General features: G+C 36.6%; 1 protein-coding gene across 1 annotated transcript in view; it reads right to left on the bottom strand.

The window, feature by feature from the left end:
- GPR158 (G protein-coupled receptor 158) overlaps nt 1-21,095 on the bottom strand; it is a 366,465-nt gene that overhangs the window by 265,121 nt on the left and 80,249 nt on the right. The gene's annotated exons all lie outside the window — the stretch shown is intronic.

The raw sequence follows: 21,095 nt of genomic DNA, 5'->3' as shown, positions 1-21,095 counted from the left end.
CTGGAGGAGAGGCGGAGATGCAGACTGGAATCAAGGAACTGGCTAGTCCCCACATCCACATGTGGTGGTTCAAAATGTGGAGGTAAATCTAAGCTGTGCCCTTTTTGCTCCGAAGTGACTTTTAAAAAAATCAGGTGTCTATGCTTGTATATAAGGATTTGTGGTACCAACAATTAACCAATCAGATGCAACCTTATTAGGCAACATGACCAATAAGATTTAACTCTATTATATGACCTATATATTTGTGGTCCAAGACAGGGCATTCACACTGGATGGCTATTGTGTTGGCTGTTGTCATTATTTTTATTTGAAAATCTCAGGGAAAATAATCAGGTATTGCATGTTTTAAAAATTCTTGCAGCACACCAGTTGAAAATCATTGATATAGCCCAGTGAAAATATTTTTTAAGATTAAAGGAGAAATAAAAAATTTTCTCAGATAAACAGAAACAGAATTTTTTCCAGTATACCCACATTAAAAGAAATGTTAAGAGTTATTCGGGCACAAAGAATATGACAGTAGGCAGAATCATTAATTTATACACCAAAAATAGATAAATAAAGAGCGAAATATAGGATAAGTGAAAGAATACATAAAATTTACTTTTCTTGCTTTTAAATGCTCTAAAAGATATTTGAGATTCTAAAGCAAAAATGGTAGCGTTTTATTTTTTGTTTTATAGTACATAGAAAAGTAAAATATCAGCCTATGGCACACAGGGTAAGAGGAAGGAATTGGAAAAAAACTGTTGTGTCATCCTTACACTCCATGTAAAACAATGTAATATTTTAAGGTAGACCCTGAGCAATTAAAATGTACTTTATAAATCGTAGAATAACCACTAAAATATTTTAAAGAAAAGGGTTTGATATTAATCCAATAGTAAAGATAAAATGAAATAGTAATACCAAGTTTCAAAAAAGAGGTCAGAAAAAATAAGAAAGGTAATAAAAATAAAGATGTACAGTAAGACATTATATTTTAATCCATATATATCACTAATTACATTAATTATAAATTATTTAAACAGAATTTAAAAGACAGATTGTCAGACTGGATAAAATAGCAAGACCCAAAATATATTCTATATATATACAAACCTATCTTAAATAGAAAAATAAAGATAGATTTTAAAAATGACATAGAAAAAGATATATAATTCAAACATGAATTTAAAAAAAAATATCTGAAATAGCTACATTAATATCAGGGGGAAAAGACTTCAGAACAAGGAATAATAATAGGTAAAAAGAAATATTACATAATTAGTGTTAAAGAAGTCATTCTCCAAAAAGACATAAAAATTCTAAATAGGCATGCAACTAATAACAGAGCTTTAAGATTCATTATATAAAAACTGATCAAACCAGAAGGAGAAACACACAAATTCACAATTAAAGTTGGTGGCTTCAATACTCCCCATTCAGTAATTTGTAGAGTAAGTGCACAGAATATCAGTCAGGCTATACAAGACCTGAACAACACTTTCAACCAACTTGATCAACTTGACATTTAAGTTAAGGGAAGTTTCAGGGGACATTGGAATATATTTTGAATTAAATTAAAATTAAATTACAATATCAAAATGTATTAGATTTGGTTAAAGTAATGCTTAAGGGAAGGAAAAAAAACCAAAAATATAAGAAAAATACACTGCCCATAATTGGGGGGGAGAGGGGAGGGGTATATACATTAATTCAAAGTTCTCAACTGTGTGGCATTGCCTTATTAACTGTCTCCTCAACTCATCAGTTTTGGATATCTACTATTATTATGGTGGGTTTGTCAGTTTCTTCAAGAAGTTCTGTCAGTATTTGCTATATATAATGTAAAGCTTTTTTACTAGGTGCATACAACTTTAAAATTATTAGCTCTTCCTGATGTAGGGAACCTGCCTTTTATATAATGACTGTCTTTATAACCAGTCATGCTTTTTGCCTTCACATCTATTTCATCACATCTTAACATGGTCCTCTCAGCTTTCTCTTAGTATTTGCCTAGCATATATCTTTTCATCCTTATTCTGTCACACTATCTATGTCCTTGTATTTTGACTGTGTTTTATCTAAATAGAATATAGTTGGATTTTCTATTTTTAATCCAATCTGTTAAACAGAATATACCTGGATTTTCCATTTATTTAAAGATATTTTTACTGATTTCAGAGAGGAAGGGAGAGGTAGAGAATGATAGAAACATCAATAATGAGAGAGAATCATTGATTGGCGGCCTCCTGCACAATCCACACTGGGAATCGAGCCCACCACCCGGGCATGTGCCCTGACCAGGATTCAAACCGTGACCTCCTGGTTCATAGGTTCACACTCAACCACTGAGCCACGCCAGCCCAGCTGGATTTTCTATTGTTAATCCAATCGGTCAAACAGAATATAACTGGTTTTTCTATTTTAAAGTCAATCTCTCAATCTGTCTTTTCAAAACCAATATTTGCCCTAACCGGTTTGGCTCAGTGGATAGAGTGTCAGCCTGGGGACTGAAAGGTCCCAGGTTCGATTCCGGTCAAGGGCATGTACCTTGGTTGCGGGCACATCCCCAATAGGGGGTGTGCAGAAGGCAGCTGATCGATGTTTCTAAAATATTTAAAATAAATAAATAAATAAAATAAAAACCAATATTTATTCATTATTATAATCTTCTGATTTATTTCTACCATCTTATTTCACTCTTTTAAATCCTTGCCCAAGGATATGTTTTTAATAATTTTTAGAGAAAGAGGAGGGTGAAAAGAGAGAGAGAGAGAGAGAGAGAGAGATGTCAGTGTGAGAGAAAAACATCCATCGGTTGCTTCCGGCACATGCCCTGACCAGCGATTGAAGCCACAACCTAGGTAAGCACTAACCAGGAATCAAACCTGCAACCTTTTGGTGTACAGGACAATGCTCCAACCAACTGAGCCTCTCAGCCAGGGTTTTGGCCAGATTCTCATATACTTCTGTGGAATTGATAATATTTCCCCCTTTATTCCATTTTTCTTCTCTAATGCATAAGTATTATACACTATTTTTCTTTTAGTGGTTATCTTTTAAATTTTACCATGCATAAGAACCTAAAATTAATCAACAGGAATAGATCCTGGTTGTTAGTATCATGGTTCGAAACCAGATCACCTGGATTCAAATCCTGTCTCACTTCTATGGCTTCAGGTTGTCAGTTTTAACATCTGTAAAATGGAGATATTAATCACTAATCTCATAGAGTTATCGTGGGCCCTAATGTAAGTCAATATACATATTTCAGTCAAACATGTCTGGTATACCACAAGCACTAAATCCATGTAAAATAGCAGTAGTAATAATGTTATAATTTACCTTCTTCCAAATCCATACAAGCTCAGGCCTGATCAATTTCATCCTAGCTTAAATATTTTGTCAATATTACAAATTATGTGTTATTAAAGATTTACACATAAAGTGAAATATTATACACTAGAGGCCCAGTGCATGGGTTCATGCACCGGTGGGGTCCCTCGGCCTGGCCTGTGGAGATCAGGCCGAAACTGGCTCTCCAACAATCCTATTAGGCTTTTATTATATAGGATAATGTAGTATTTTCTTTGCTCACCACTCTTTTATTTTTTTTAATCTCATATCATCTTTCTCAGATCATTTTCCCTTTTTCTTAAGTATAGTCATCCCTTGGTATCTGCAGACACCAAAATCCATGGATTCTCAAGAACCCTATATAAAATGGCATAGAACAATGTATACAATCAGTCCTCTGCATCTATAGAGTCCCAACTGCTGATTGAAAATACTGTTTTTGATCTGCAGTTGGTCGAATCCCTGGATGCAAAACCTGTGAATAAGATGGCTGACTGTATATTCATTGAAAAAAGTCTGCATAAAAGTGGACTCGCACGGTTCAAATCCATCTTGTTCAACTGCACATCCTTGAGAAGCTCTTTTAGTGAAGGTCTGCTAAAACTAAATGCTCTCAGCTTAGTTAACACTCATTAATGAAATATGGATTTGCTAGACACACAATTCTTTACAAATTTTCATCTTAGCACTTTGAAAATATTAATGTTCTAATTATTATTCCTTTGTACTAGTCACTTTTCACTGAGACCACTTTTGACATTTTCTACTTTTGAAAATTATTTTATAGTTTTACCATAATTTGTCTCAGTATGAGGATTTTTAAAAATTATTGTTAACTTAGATATACTGGCTTTTCCTGGTTCTAAGAATTTTTATCTTTCATCAGTTCTGAAAATTTCTAAAGCATTGTTTCTTCAAATATTACCTCTTCCTCGTTCTATTTTTTAAAATCTCCCAATATGAATAGCCATATGTCAGTATCTCTTATTTAATTCTCCATTTATCCTAAACTCTCATATTTCCTATCTATTTCTCTAAGTTTGCATTCTGGTAACTTATTTTCAATCTTCCAGTTCATTGATTCTCTCTTCACCTGAGTCTAATGTGTTTAACTTATGTTTTCAAATTATTAATTATATTTTCATTTCTAGAGGTCTTCCTTTAAATCTGTATGCCATATTTGGTGATCTCTTAGGTACTGCTCATGTTTCTTTCCATCTTTATGTTTTATGTATTAAGTATATTATATTAATTTGTTAGTCATGTCAATATTTTGTTAGAAATTTAAATCTCTTGTTTGTCATTTCCATTAAATTGCTCATAGTTTCCTAATGCCGCTGTCATTTTTGTCATATACTATTGACTAACTACAGCCTCTGGGAATTCTGAGGTCTTGGGTGGTGGTGATTCTTCAGGAAAGACTTGTACTTGTTTCTGCTGGGCACCACAGGGGGCCTTAAAAAAAGAAGTGCTTTAAAATAATGTCTTGACTTAGATTTGTCCTACTAAGCAGATAATTTCAATTCAAGCTCCAGACTCAGATAAGGGTGGGCCCGGAAGCCTACAGTTATAAATTCTCCTTAGAGCTTCCTCAACCCCCAGTTCCCAAACCAGGGTCACCGAAGTGTCAAACAGGTTATTTTGTTCCATTTGCTAGCCATGTGGATTTTTTTCTAAATCACCTTCTCTGAAGAATCTTATCCCTTTGAGAATCCAGGTTTATTCATTTTTTTGATGGCCTTAGGTCTAGGCTCCAGAGAATTCTCCACCAGAACTCTCCACTAGTAAGCCCCAAGACAAGTTTTCTCATTCCAACATTTGTTTCCACAGCAACCCTTGATCCCTAATTTGCTTGTCTCCCTGATTTTGATGCTATATTTGCTTGAGATTTGTATTTTGTTTCTCTTTTTTGTTTTTGGCATTTGGGGATTTCCCTACTTTTTTTAGAATGTCAGCTATTCAATGAAATTTATGTTTATGTATTCTTTCCAGCTTTTCCGAATACCTTATCTATCATTCTCCCAGAAGCAGAAGTCTTTTCATCAACCTTTTTCCCTGTAGGAGCTGATAGAGCTATTCTGCTCATTATAACTCTGCCCCAAACACTCCTGTTACTTTTTCACTTTCTTTTAAAAGCTTCAATTAAAATTAAATTAATAGGTGGACACTGTTAGTACTCTCGGTGTGGAGAGGGAAATGTCCTAGGATATATAAGCAGCTCTTGCTGTTTCTTTGACAAATCTATTCCCAAATAATTCCACTTGAATTTACATTTCTTGATTCAAAATCTCTGGAATTAATGGGGCTGAGTCTCTTGCTTAGGTTTGTAATAGGAAAAGAATTTTTTTCTTGATTCAAAATGGTCTCTGTGCTCAGAAAATTCTTTCTCCTGGACTGCCATTTTTCAAGTACAGAACATAAAACTTCTCTTACTCATGTCAGAGTGTTCCTCTTGCCTTATTTCTATCCAGAGGTCTGATTACAATTATTTCTACTGCTCTGCTTGGACTAATACTCTGTGTTTCTTAACTGTCTGTCTAGATTTTATCACAACAGTAAGTTATATAAAATGACTTCATTATTTAAATCCTAATTTAAGTAAACCACTGAATTGTGTTGTCACATATTCAGGAAGGGCACAAGACTGTTCACATTTCATTAGATACTTTGAATATACCCAACAACCATCAATTAAACATTCCAAAGGAAAAAAACAGAAAGCAGGGAGGTGTGTGTGTGTGTTGTGTGTGGTAATTCAAAACTGAGCACGGGAAAGAGGAGTCTAGTGAATATAACAAGACGTGGGTGGATTCTGCTCAAAGTACAGTAATACTAATCAACAGAATTCACACTGAGCAGTGTTATTACAGGGAATGCTAATTAAATGTACCATGCCTTGACATACAAAATAAAGCATTACTGAATTCAACCTCAAGCAACAGGGATCTGATTCCCTTGAAAGCTACAATTGGTATAAAACTCACTAAATAAGAAATATGCTATTTTGTATTTTGTACAACATATAAAAAGTAGAAACAGACCTGGTAAAGCATAGAAACAGACCTAGAAAAGCAGTGAGACTATTAAAAACAACAAATCGTGATTTTCTACCTATTAAATAATGTGCTCTACAAATTTAAAATTATAAATATGCAATATTTTTTGTAATAACATGCACTAAAAGGATCAATGGCCTCAATGTCAGGATACCTGCATCCCTATTCTAGCTCTGCCAACAATTAGGAGTATGATGTTAAACAAATCACACAATTTCTCTAGGCATCATTTTTTTACTTATAAAATGATAGACTTTGTGGAAGACAGCCTATTGTCTTCACTAGCTGATAAGCATAGACAGAGAACCCCTGGAAGGCTGGGTACCTTTAAAGCCCTAGCAAAGGTTGGAACTAGGCAGCCACCTCTGTTTGACAGTGGTAGCTGAAGCAACTTCCCCATCTATTATTATGTAAATCCTTGCTGATGGCCTAGTCTGCCTGTTGCCCGGGGTCACCTGCCTAAGGGCTATGCTATGGGTGTATCCCAGATCAATAAAAGCTTGGTGAGGCCTGAGCACAGGTGGAAGTCCTTCTCCTTGAGTTGGACTTGCCCGTCTGGCCCCCCAATATTTCCAAATTATCTCTTGTCTCTTCTCTTTCATTTGTGTGTGGCTCCACTTCCAGATCCTGAACCCTGAACCACGCAGGGATGTGGAGGGAAACATTTACCACAGACTTGAGCAAAATGATCTAGGTGTCCTTTTAGGTGCAAGTAATATAAATTTTTTTTAAAAAATGTTTAAGTGCTTGTTTAATAGCAGATGACTATATGAATAAAAGTCAATATCATGATCAGTTTTGAGCCGATGTTTGAGTTGCAGCAATGCAAGATGGATAAAGAGGCCTGGCAGCATTTAAGTATCAAGCATCCACCTCTCAATTTTCCCTTGGAGAAGTTCCCCAATCTCTCTCTTCCTGGTAGCATGTGAGAGAAGGCAGTTGAAAAGAAGATTGTTATTGGTATGAAAGTCATTTATCTCTTCTGCTATTGTCTTAGTTGTTAATGAAAAGCTAAGATAGAGAACAAGGAGATGTTTCAATAGTTCAGTGGGAGGACATCTATACAGGCATACTTGGAAATACTGTGGGTCCAAATCCGGACCACAACAACAAAGTGGGTATTGCAATAAAGTGAGTAAAAATATTTATGCTGGTGAAGGGTCTTGCCTTCGTTTTGTAAAAAACACAACATCTCTGAAGCACAATAAAGCACAGTGCAATATAATGAGGTATGCCTGTAAAGAAAAAGGGTTATTAGTTAATAATGCAACAGTTCTCAATGTGAATGTTTATTGGAATTAACTGGAATTAAGGCAAGATTCAGTAGGTTGGCAAAGCCTCAAATCTGTGTTTTTGACAGGCACCCAGATGATTCTGATGAAGGCAGTCATGGGCTATATTTTAGAAACACGACTCTCAACAAAACTCAAATGGTAAAATTTGCTATGGAACTGTGGAACGGTGCCTATGGAACTAAACTTTATGGCAACTTTTCAAGATGGTTTAAACAATATCCCAGAAAACAATCCTATAATACCAAGACGATATAAGCAGTATTCTAGAACTTAAAATGTTATTAAGTTAGCATAATTTAATACAATTTTCCTAAGCAACTGGCCCCAAACCACTTTTTCAAACAAGGAGAATGCTCTATAATTCTAGCAATACTGTTTTCCTGACTATTTAATTCCTTTTTCTTCATCACCATAACTCAGCTTTTATAAAGCTTTACTTCAGAGCATACACAAAAGCCAGAGTTTAGAAGATGGAAGATGAAGAAGAATCTATATTTACAATTGGAGATTTATTCAATTTATTATAATACATCAAAGAATATAATAAAGTTAGTTAAGTTCATTTCTATAACCCCTGGTAGAATTAAAATATTTTATAATATCTCTTTAGTGCCTATCCACAAAGTTAAATGGCTTTGATGGTTTGGTGGCATCAGCAACATTGGCTGTTAAAATACTAGTATCTGCACTAATGGTTTATTAAGATATATTAAAAGGATGAGTCACATTCTGACAATAAGGTTGCCAGTGACTGAGGTATGACTGAAATGGTGCCTGATGATCAGCACATGCATAGAGCACATTAGAGAGGGTTGGGAAGAACTTAGGTGATATAGCGAGGTGCATGTCCAAGAACCAGAAAACAATTACAGTGCTTATAAGCAATGACATTTAAAAATGGCTTGGGAATCAGGATATATGAATCTAGTCCTAGCTATGACATGTGGTGTGATTTTGGGTAACATATGCATAGGCTGTCTTGTCTCTTAGGTAATCTTCCCGCTCTTAGGTTCTAGAATCCCATGAAATTATGATGTTGATATATGCGTGGATCTTACCTATAATTCTATAAACTCAACCTTGATTCAATGTCATCATAGATGAAATTTTAAAAGTCTAGTACATCCATGGATAACCTTCCTTTCATATTGCAATTTGAATGAACATTTGCTATTCTATTTCTTTGCCTCTAAGCAGCCAACATTTTTCATTCAAATTAAGCTCCCCCTCCTTGTGAAATTGCTGATTGCTGTGTTTATCCTAGTATATTTTGACTGTTTCTATTTCCATTCCATTTTATGCAGGAGGACCAATTTCTGTCTTGATGAATGAATCTCCTGAGAAAAGTAATCCATTTTTATAAATATTCCGGGAAGGTAATTTTGCTCAAAATAGAAAGCTGACCTTTGTATGTCTTTCTGTCTACATTTATGGTTTGACTTGAGCATGAAAGCATGTAAATAAGAGATGGGGTCTTGAGACCGAATTTGAAAAGAGGCTAAAGAGAGCATAACAAAGAAGGAAAGCAAAAGAGATGAAATAGAAAATATGAGAAATACAAAATAAATCATCTCCCAGAGCAGTGAAAGATTATGCCATCTCTATTATCTAAAAATATGCACCAAATCAAAAATTTCTCCCGTGAAGAAAATGAGACAAGAGAATCAAAAAGGCAAATAAGCAAACAACATATGAGTAAAAAATGTCACCTCTGAAATTTAGCAAGAATTTGGAAAACTCAAGCCTAAACAATTTTAACTGTTTGACAACATTACTAAATTACATTAATGCCATTGGACTAAGTGGCTGTATTATGCTGTAGTTCAGAAATGTTTCTTTGTTCTCTGAGTATCAGATACCCTCACTCACCAGTGCTGGTCTGAATTTTAGACAGCTACCTTCTGCATTCTCTGATGGCAAGAAGTATATGAGCAGGCGTAGGATGACCGAAGAGGCATTTGTCATCATCACCAAAGAATCAATCGAGAACATTACTGGGCATTTTTGGAGGCCCACAAAGAAACTTATAATAATGTGATATCGTGTTTCTAACTTACTTCTTCTGGAAAAGAACTTTGTATAGGCAGCATTCAAAATCCTTGGTTTCTTATAGCCACATTATAAACCCTTAACTTCATTTGACATATAACAAATGTGTCAGGATGGATGGAACAGAGTATGTCTATCACCACTTCAAGGAACACAAGTTAAAACAGGCAATTCTGGCCCAGCCAATGTGGCTCAGTGGTTGAGCATTGACCTATGAACCAGGAAGTCATGGTTCAATTCCTGGTGAGGGCACATGCCCAGGTATCAGACTCAATCCCCACTGGGGGCACGCAGGAGGCAGCCAATCAATGATACTCTCTCATCATTGATGTTTCTATCTCTCTCTCCTCCCTTCCTCTCTGAAATAAAAAAAATACTTTAAAAATGATGACTAAAAAGCAGGCAGTATGTAAATAAGATGGTTTACATAATGTCAATTTTTTCATTTATTCAGTGTTTGATATGTTAATCATTATGATAAGGATTAAAAATAAAATTAGGGGTAAAACAGACGCATGTAACTTGGAGTTTAATAAAAGAGACACAAATAAGATCACCACATAAATAAATACATAATAACAATTATTATAAAACAATGAAGGAATATTTGCCATAAGAGCAGGTAACAGGGGAATTGAGTCTAGTCTGATGTCTGAAGTTTCTCTAAGGAAATGCTGTTTGAACATATTACTGAAGAAAAGAATAAGCTAACGAGGTAAAAATAGGAGAGAGAGATCCAACCAGAGTTAAATGGGCATAAAGTGTCCTGAGGTATTAAACAGTACAGAACATTGGGGGATCTAAAAGAAAGCACAGCCATTTCTGTTCATAGCCCATTTTTTTATTGTCAGGAATCAGCCATGTAGCCCAACCCAAAGGTAAAGGGGTTGGAAAGTGCCGTCTTCTGTGGGCTTAGAAGAAAAAAACTAGATATTGGGAAACATTTGTAAAGCCTGATATACACTAACAACAGCTTTTTTATTCTCCTCACAAGAATCTCATTACTTTAGGATATTTTATCTACAAAAACAAATAACTAAATGAAACTTTATTTAAGTATAATTCATTTCAATGAGCTATACTGAGAGGTTGGTAAATACCCAACCAAAAGCAAAGAAATGCGTTTGTACTAACTTTGCAACCTTATCGTGGGTAAATGTACCATTTTGAGTAGGCTTCTTGAAATATTAAAAATGGGTCACAGTGTCAATCCTATTATTAAGCAAACAGGAACCACATAGATAGCACTGGAGACTGGGAAAGATAGTCTTTTAGATATCATTGTGACAAGTTCCGAGAACATCGTTTTGGCATGTGAAGGATCTGCCTGATACTATCATCAAAGGTAATCAAAATGAAGAAACACTGATGCCGGGATAGTAACCAGTGTCAGAGCCGTCATTGCCCCTTGTTTGGGTTCTCTGTACTGTGTAACAAACCACCCCAAAGTTTAGGGCATTAAAAGAAAATTTGTTTCTCACACAGTTCAGTGTGTGGATCAGAGACTGTGAAGAAGCGCTTGCTGGGGTTCTTTTAGGCAAATGCAATCAAATGACAGCTGGACCTGGATTCATGAAGGCTTGACTGGTCTGGACACCCAAGGTGTTTTGACATTCACATATCTGGCATTTCAGCTCAGATGGCTGCAACAGCTGTGGATGGGCCAAACCAAATCAATCTCTCTCTCTCTCTATTCTCCCTCCTTGTCCCTCCACCTCCCTTCTCTCTCTTTTTATCCCCCTCTCTCCTTCTTCCGTCTCTTCTCTCCACATTACCCTTTCAAATGCCTCTCTTGAACATCCTTGCAGGATGGAAGTCTCAGGTTAGTTGAACTCTTTACATGGCAGCTGGCTTCCCCCAGAGCAACAAGCATCCCAAGAAATCAGGGGGGAAGCTGCAGGGCTTCTCATGACCTGGTTTTGAAACCTGTGCACCCTCAGTCTGGTTACAAGGAGCCAGACCAGATTCAATGTGTAAAAGAAATGGGCATGAATACCAGGGAGGGAAGTGTCTAGAAACTAGTAGAAACTAGTTACTACACAATTGGTTTGGGAAATAAGAGCCATAGTAAAAAAGACACCTGATATGTGGAAATTAGGAATAGCTTTCTTGAAAACAAGTGTGTAATATAAGCCGTAAGGTAAGAATTCAAGTCTCCAAATACCAAAAGATGGCATTAGCCAACAGATGACATTTGCAAAAATTATTGTGCCATATATTAGAACTTACAGCCACTCCTAGGCACATATAACCATCACACAGCAACAGAGTTTTTGAAAAATAGTAAAAAGCAGCATCTTTAAACACGAAATAAAATTATAATAGCATTGTTGAAAAGACAGTAAACTTATTAAGAAAATAAAATGTCAGAAAATTATTTCACAAAATCTGGAAATAAAAGCTTTTTCTTCCTTTATCCATACTCATTTTCTCTGATATGGAAATGCAAAATAGGGAAAAGTTACTAAGAATGTCTTCCAAAGTGCACTAAAATCATTACTCAGTTATTCCAAACAATGTTCCCCCGAGGAAAGTAATGATAATTATTCACTAGTATAGAAAACAATAGCAGGCTTCTAAAGACAACCTTGCCCAAGTGCATACCCAAAGAAGGTGATTTTTCTCTAAAGCTTTCCAGACCTCAACTCTCACCGTTAAATCATGAGAAGTCTGCCTGTCCTGGTTAAACCATCTGTTCACTGGGGGAGACATCTTTTATCTTGCAGACACCAAAATTAATGTGTTAAACTAGTCATTAGCCTCCATTGTAGCTAGATCTTGATTTACCCTCCTTGGTCCTGAGCCCTAAAAGATACATAAGAAAGCTCCAGAAAGTGAACAACTTGTTTTATTTGCTGTAAAATATCATTATTACCTCACTCAGAGAAATTATTATAAATTTATAATTGTGCCACATTTTTAGATACTCTAAGCATTACATTAAAGATAGCCATAAAACATGGCATTTTTAATAACACTTATGATCGATTAACATACTCTGACCTAGAACAAAGTATGGTGACAATCTGCCTTGGCATTTTGTTTGCTATAGCTGGCCTAGCAGCTCTTGTCATTTATCTTCTTTTCTATTAGCTCCAAAGGCAAACGGGCTATGGCAGTAATAATAGTTAAAAGTATAGATCATTTTACAAATAACATAGAGTGATTTTCTGAACAAATCTGCATTATTCAAAAAGTTAACTGACTCTGCCATGTTAATTGACTCTAATTTATCCCATTGACATGACATCATTTTTCCTGCTAAGCTATTCATAATCCAAGCATATCATACACTGATCTGCTGAGAATATGAAACTAGTCTATCAGAATTAATTAGCAAATTAAGAACCTCTGCACTAAAAATTTCTCAGCAGAGGAAAACAAAATTGCATTAGCATACTATGAAAGTTGTAAAAAAATAGAACATTGTAAAGAAAAATAAAATAAGTAGAACATTTTCCTCTTCAGATGACCACAGGTAGAGTAAATTTGATTACACGAAAAGCATATTGGTTTGAAGAAGGGGATCGGGAGTATTAGAAACTTAGTGTTTTATGTGAATGTAGTCACCTGACTCTGAAGTAAACTATTTAGCTGAGGAAAGTAAGCGGTGAAAGGCAAGTGGACAGAAATAGACATGAATCAAAATGGGCAGCTAGATTTTAAGGAGCTGTTCTTAACCCTGACTGCACAATGGAATCCTGTGGGAGCATGGACAATTACTGATGCCTCAGATTTTCCAATCTAGGCTATCTAGCGTGTGGCCTGAACATCAAGATTTTTAAAAACTTCCCAGGTGTGTTTAATGTACAGCAAAGTTTGAGAGTCATAATTTAAAAGTTTCCCATGGTCAGGTAAGATATAGCTCAGGACAGGAGGCTGTCATCAAGGGGAAACACTGGTTTGAGCAATTAGGTGGTGTGGGAACCATGCCAGAGACACCAGATAGTCAAAGCAACTCAGAGTGTGGAAGGCCTTGGTGATAGTACGCCAGACAGCCAAGGCCACTCTGAACATGGGAATCTTAATCAGAATGTTCAAGGCTAAGATGCCATACACAGGTGCAAGGACACAACAATCTCACATTACACTGTGCCCTTCTATAACCCAAGTGATTGATGTCACTGTTGGCAACTGGCCTTTTTCATCTAAGTGGTATAATACATTACTGGCCAGCCAGTGTACTGCCGCTGCTGTGAGAGGAGTGCAGGAAAGGCTGGAGAGGTTGGAGAAGCTGCTGAGGCAGAGAACTCAGGTGCCACTACTATGTGAGGTGGTGAGTCTAGGGGCAGCGTGAGGCTGCTCAGATAAGAACTGCAGGTACAGAGACTGATGCTATCTTGTGGAAAAGATGTGTTCGTTTATCAGCCGGTGTGTGGCTGCCTGTATAGGACTGTTGTAAAGAACTGTTTTGTCTGATGGCAATGGCCACTGGCTCCTGTAATAAAGACTCATTCTTATATACCCACAACTTCTCATGGTTTCTCTGTCTACCATCCAGTGTCCCAAGATGGCCCAGCCCCTGGCAGAGGGGCTTGGCCCTAACAGTTGGTGCAATGGGCAGGGTATGAGCAGACAGTTGGCATAGTTGAGCAGAATTCAGGAAAAGACACGGACTCAGAGCAACTGTGCTCTTGCTGCTCTGACAGATGGTCACAGAATCCCCTCATGGTAGAGCACAATTAAAATGCTCGATAAAATATTTAAATTTTTTTCTAATGCATTGCCCAACTGACAAGAAATTAAGAGACCAGAATGAAAATAGCAGAAATTCTCAAAACTAAGTAGTTTTGGCAACTGGGAGTTTCTTTGCGATTCTTGCTAACGAGACCTGAGTTTTAATCAGCTATGTAGAAAGAACAGAAGACCAAGTCAAAGGCCCTTTTAAAGTAGAAGTTCAGATTAGAGATGTTTCCTTAAAATCGACAGCTTTGAAGGGTGACATCCTCAGAACATGAAAGATTTGGGGGAGGAAGGGCAAAAACTAAAAAAAAAAAACTGTCCCACCAACAGAATAATACAGGTCATTCTTCGCCTTAACGCTGATTCTTTGGAAGAAAAAAACAAAAGCCTATCCCTTGCAGGAATCATAATAACTAAATGTGTGGCCTAAAAAGAGTCAGGCCAAAATTAAACAGGTCCTGAGAAAGTAGTGACCACACTAGCAGAAGCAGTCGCAATTCCTCTCTGGAAAAAGACACTTTAATCCAGGCTTAAAAGATTTATGCAGATGATATTCTGAGAAATATGGTCTTATAATACATGAAAAAATAAGCCACTTTAAGAGAGTCATAAGGGAAAAAAAACAAAGAATCAAACCAAAATCTGTAATTATGAGGTGAAAAATTCCTTAACCTAATAAACCTAATAAAGCATATCTTTCACACAACAAAAATCTACCACAAATATCATATACAGTAGTGAAACAGTTTAGTCACTTTTTGAAAATCAGGAAACATACAAGGATTCCTACTCTCAATATTCCTATTCAATATTATACTATAGGTTGTATTCAATGAAATAAAACATGTGAGAAATGGAAAGGAAGAAACAAAAATGTCATTGTACATAGACAATAGAATAAACCCTAAAGAAAAGTATGAGAATTATTAAGATAATTTAGTCAGGAAAAGGCATATCACATCTGCATTTAAGTTCTGATTGAAATTCTACACATCAACAATGAAGAGTCAGAAAATGCAATTTTTAGAAAGAGTCCATGTGACACAGTGACACAAAAGTAAGGTAGCTAGGAATAAATCTAAAAAGTGATGTGCAAAATATAGGGAATATTATAAACTTTAGTTTCAGACATTTAAGATGGCCCAAATAAAAGGAGAGACATAATGTGCTCAAAATAGGAATATAATAGTCTAACCTCAGTTCTCCCCATTGGATGTAATACAATTCAATCAAATTCCAAATGGAATTTCTGTGGAACTTGGCAAACTGAATTTTAAGATTTATGTAGAAGAGGGGTAGCCAAGAAAGGCCAAGACACATCTAAAAGAAGAATCAGGAAGGAGTTTTTGCCCTGCCAGTTATCAAATCTAATCAGGAAGTAACCTGTAGGTCACACCTGGGAAAAAATTAGGGCCCAGAATAGGTGTGGTCACTGCAAGGGCTGGAAACCTGAATATTTAAACTTCTAACAAAGGAAGTTCCCTCTCTTGCCTCTTGTGCACTGGGCTCTTGTCAGGGCTGCGCTCCCCTGCGCCCATGGGGCTCATGGCCATGTGGGACCCACAGAATGGATTAATGGATTGAACCTGAACTGAGTGTACTGGCCCGAACTCCAACCTGGAATGGGCACTTTGGACACTGGCCCTCATTTTGGCTCTACTAGAAGCACAGCTGCCCCTCTTTCAGGACCTGGTTAAAGGGCATGGAACTTGCAACCCAAGGAATGTAACTCTATGCAAATAAAGTCTTTTACCACCTCTCACTCTCCTGTGAGGGCTTCTGGAAATGCTTATTTCAGCAGCACCCCAAGAACCTCATGCAACAACACACCCATAAAGATAAATATCAAAAACTTTATATTAAGAAAAAGAAGGATAAATTGCATGTATAAAATATTTCAAAAATCAAAACTAAAAATGTTATTGTTTAGAGATACATATATACATAGTAAAACTATGAATAGTGAAAACATGATATTTTAAAGACTTTTAAGAATCCCTCTTAAAAGAAACATGTTTAATTGGTAAGCAGTAGCAGAAAGATGCATTTTGGGAGAAACCAGCAGGAAGCTTTCAACATCTATTTTAGAAGTTGAATGGTATTTGCATGGGTCTTCTATTACTATTACCATTTATTCTGACAATAAAGTATATACACTCATGTATATGCATGCTATATTTCGTGATAAAAATGTTAAAGGAAGGGCCCTAGCCGGTTTGGCTGGGTGGATAGAGCATTGGCCTATGGACTGAATGGCCCCAGGTTCAATTCCGGTCAAGAGCACATGCCTGGGTTGTGGGCTCGATCCCCAGTCGGGGGCGTGCAGGAGGCAGCCAATCAATGGCTCTCATCCTTGATGTTTCTATCTCTCCCTTTTCCTTCCTCTCTAAAATGAATAAAACAATATTTTTTTAAAAAAAGGTAAAGAAGGGAGAGGGAGGAAGTCAGCCAGTCCAGCAGCCAAGCTCAAAGCCTAAAAGAGGCCTCGGGTTCAATGGACATTGATTGTCAGCATTTTTACTTTTAAGCTGGAAAAATTAAGGTATTGGAATCATGATAGTGCCTATGATGCAGATAAGTTCTATATGAAGTAATATTTAATGCATAAATAAATGAATAAATGAATGTAGGCATGCATGCTTTCTGTAGGGGTAATCTAGTACCCTGAATGAGCAGTTTATTACATCTAATTCAAGAATCTGCTTTATACAACTTAACAAAAGGAAGATAAACAATCCATAAAAAATGGGCAAAGGACCTAAATAGACACTTTTCAAAAGAGGACATACAGAAGGCCAAGAGACATATGAAAACATGCTCAAAGTCACTAATCATCCGAGAGACGCAAATCAAAACAACAATGAGGTACATCGCACACCTGTCAGAATGGCTATCATCAACAAATCAACATTTTTTTTTTTCAGAAATGTGTGCTCAGGGAATTTTCAAGCTTAGTCTCTGTTTTTTAATTTTAACAAAGTGAAAGTCATATCACATGATCTCACCCATATGTGGAATATAATGATCAACATAATTTGATGAACAAAAATAGATTCAGAGACAAATGGCAGGGGAGGCAGGGGTTGGGGGTTAGAGATCAACCAAAGGACTTGTATGCATGCATATTAGCATAACCAATGGACACAGACACTGGATCAATGGAGTCCTGCCTGGGATGGGAATGGCTGGGGAGGGGGGTCAATTGCGGAAAAAGGAGACATATGTAAAACTTTAGACAATAAATAAAAAAAAAAAATAAATAAATAAATAAAATCTGCTTGAAGGCTTTTATCTTAAATGCCTTAGACCCCCTTCTTTTGGCTTTGGGCACTGAGTGAAATTCTCTGGTAGTTAAAAGTGTCTCATAGAATTAGTTTCCTAGAAACTAGACTAGGTTTTATTTCTTAAGTGTATAGCCTTAAAATCAAATGGCAAAACCACATTTTATTTCTATTTTGTAGAAGAAAGACCCTCACATCCTGAAGAGTCAGGAGGCATATAAGAGAGAAAGGAGGAGCAACAAAGGGGAAGATTTTTCATCCTTTTCACTTTGATTAATCCTCTTGGATTAGAGACAAGGCTTAATTCAAGGGTGAGGACCTTGAAAAGCAATTGTAATTGTACACGTAGATATGTTCACATGAAAATGAAGCTATATGAGTTGTAAACTGTAGTCAAAAAGTAAGGGTCATTCAAAATAAATGTTGATACAATTTACATAATATGAATATAGAGTGACATACTTAAGAAGTAGAATAAGTAAAATGAGAATATATAAATAAATAGGTATAAAAAAATGTCTTTAAACCTTGAGAAATTATTTTGGATAAATTATAAAAGGGAAAAAAAGGTAGCAGATGTAGTTTACTAACACTGCTGGTTGGAAGATAGAACAGAATTACCTCCCTTATTTCTAAATAGCTCATCATTTTTTTCTGGCAGCCATAAACTACTAGTGGCCCACATGGAAGTCACTGTTACTCAAAATTTCCAAGTTTTTTCTCATTTATTAATAGATATGCTAAGCCATCTATTCACCAATTTGTACCTGAGATAATGTTTTTTGTTTAAGGAAAACAGTAATACGGGGCTTTATATTTGTCCCTATGAAAACTGATCCTAATTTCAGCTGATTGCTTTTATTTTGTTAGAATCTTTTTTGAGGTTGCAATTCTGTAACTGTAATACATTTACTAATGCTATTTATTAGCTTAGTTCCATCTGCAGATTTGCTGAGCATATGTATATGCTCTACTAGGACATGGAAGAGGACATCCAAGGATGAGAACTAAAGCACACTGCTTGTAAAGATCAGATTCTCCATATGCAATGTGTGAAAAGATATACTGAGTTCCCATAGTAAATGTTGGAAGTTATCTCTACACAAATACACATATCTTCTAAATATCTTCATAATATTTTCAGGTTATAATAGTAATTAAAGAAGCTGGTTAATGATTATTTCATTGCTAAAAATAACATTTTTTGAAGCCTAGAGTATTCACTAATTGTATGGTAAGGACTACAAGGTAATGAATGCAGATGGGTTATTGCAGTGATGGACCCCTAGGGATGGACCCGGAGCACTCACTGATACACCTCAACTCAGCACTTTGATCCTGAGCCAATGCTGAAAATAGAACCCCATTCTGAAAAGACATGGCATATGTAGTAGGCAGAATACTAAAATGTCCCCAAGATTCCCACACCCTTTTACACACACTCTATAATCCCCGCCCCTGAGTATGGAGATGTCTGTAAATATGATGGATTTTACTTCCATTATGAACATACATGAAAATGAAGAAATTTTGCTGAAATAATCCCAAAATAGTTGAGCGAATTCAAAGGGAGATTTACCTGGATGGGCCTGACTTAATTGGGTGACAGTTATGCAAAAGGGACTGAAGTTTGAAATAAAAGATTCTCCTGCTGGCTTCATAGAAGGATGCCTTTATGTTGTGAGAGAGCTACCTGGCTGGGCCCTGAGACAGCTCCCCTCAGAGCTTACAGTGACCTCTGGCAGAAAGCATGCAAACAAACATACAAATAAAAAACCAGGGCCACAGTCCTACAACCACAAAGATGTGAATTCTATCTCAGATGAGCTTAGTATACAACCCCAGGCTCCAGATGAGACCACAGCTCTAGTTGACACCTTGAGACCTAGCAAGACCCTAAGAAGACGACCCAGATAGGCTAAACCTGTTAGGGGCAGAAGTAGAATATTGGGGAGTAGCTATAATTATAAGAAATATTAATCATGCTCTGTTAACCATGATTGTTTTGTTTTGGTTAAAGAAAGCACATTCTAACCTGGCTGGGAGTTCTCTGTGGGACCTGGGAGCTAACCTGGAAATGCAGCCCTGGGACATGGGAGTATCCAAAAACTGTCTATTATCATGGAAAGATGAATAACCTTGTTGTGGAAAGGAAACAATGGAATCCTAATGCCCCCTCCCCTTTGCAAACCCCCAGCCTACAATGCCTGTAATTTGTAATCATTATACCCATTCTTATTCCTTTTTCTTACTTCCCTATGCCTGTAATACCCATTTTTATTTTGCATGCCCAGTCTTATTCCTTTTGCCCACTGCCCCATGTAATCTTTGTCTTTATATCCAATATAACCAGCTGGCTTATGGGGGGCTGCAGAGCATATTTCTGTGGTTGAACTGCTGCTCTCCCATACTGCCAGCATTATTGGATTAAACCCTCGTTTATGGTTGGTTTATTGGCTTTTTTGCTTAATTGGCTTAGGTAGTGACAGGCAGCCCAGACCCATTGGTTGCCCAGTTTCAAACATACAGAAACTGAGATAATACATGCTTGTTGTTTGAAGCTATTAACTTTGTGGTAATCTGTTATGCAGCTATACAAGATTAACACACCAAATAAGAAATAAGACACTCATTCCAGACCTGTTGTCATACAATGTATTTGGTGACTTGCTGCACAATGATGAGCTGAGATATATTGAAGGCTGTAAGAGAACCTGAGAGAAAAACAAAACTCAGCTAAAATTGTAAAATCATCTACTTGAATCAGTTAGCCTTGCTCTCAGTACAAGAGCTATTTGCAGAGAGAGAGGGAGAGGGAGAGGAAGACGGAGAAATGGGAGAGGGAGGAATTAGGGGGGTAGAATGAAAATGAATCATTTACATAACTGGAGAGGCTGATGAAAATAGCATCCAATAATAACAGGGATACTAGACCCATAGAGCACTTGAGGTCATTACAAAACCTGCAGCAAGAATTTCCAGAAAGTAACAGACTCAGCAGGACTACACCTAAGACTTACTTTTTTTTATTATTGTTGAAAGTATTATATATGTCTCTTTCTTCCTCCATTGATCTCTCCCCGGCCATTCCCACACTCCAGCACATGTCCTCACCCACCTGGTATTTGTGTCCACAGTTTTTGCTTATATGCATGCATACAAGTTCTTTGATTGATCTCTTACCACCCCTCTCCCACCCTCCTCTGCCTTCCCTTTGAGGTTTGACAGTCTTTTTGACATTTTTAAATCTACTGTTTTAAGAGTTAGGTGTACACCTAAGACTTTCTATGTTGATTTCAAAGACTGAGTATTAAACTAGTTGAGCCTCCAAATTAGCTAACTCTCTTAAAACAGTAGATTTAAAAATTGTCTAGAAATTGGATATT

Source organism: Myotis davidii, unplaced genomic scaffold (genome assembly GCF_000327345.1).
Source record: "Myotis davidii unplaced genomic scaffold, ASM32734v1 scaffold86, whole genome shotgun sequence".
NCBI lineage: Eukaryota > Metazoa > Chordata > Mammalia > Chiroptera > Vespertilionidae > Myotis > Myotis davidii.
The sequence above is the reverse complement of the archived record's forward strand: the minus strand, read 5'-3'. Positions and strand labels throughout refer to the sequence as shown.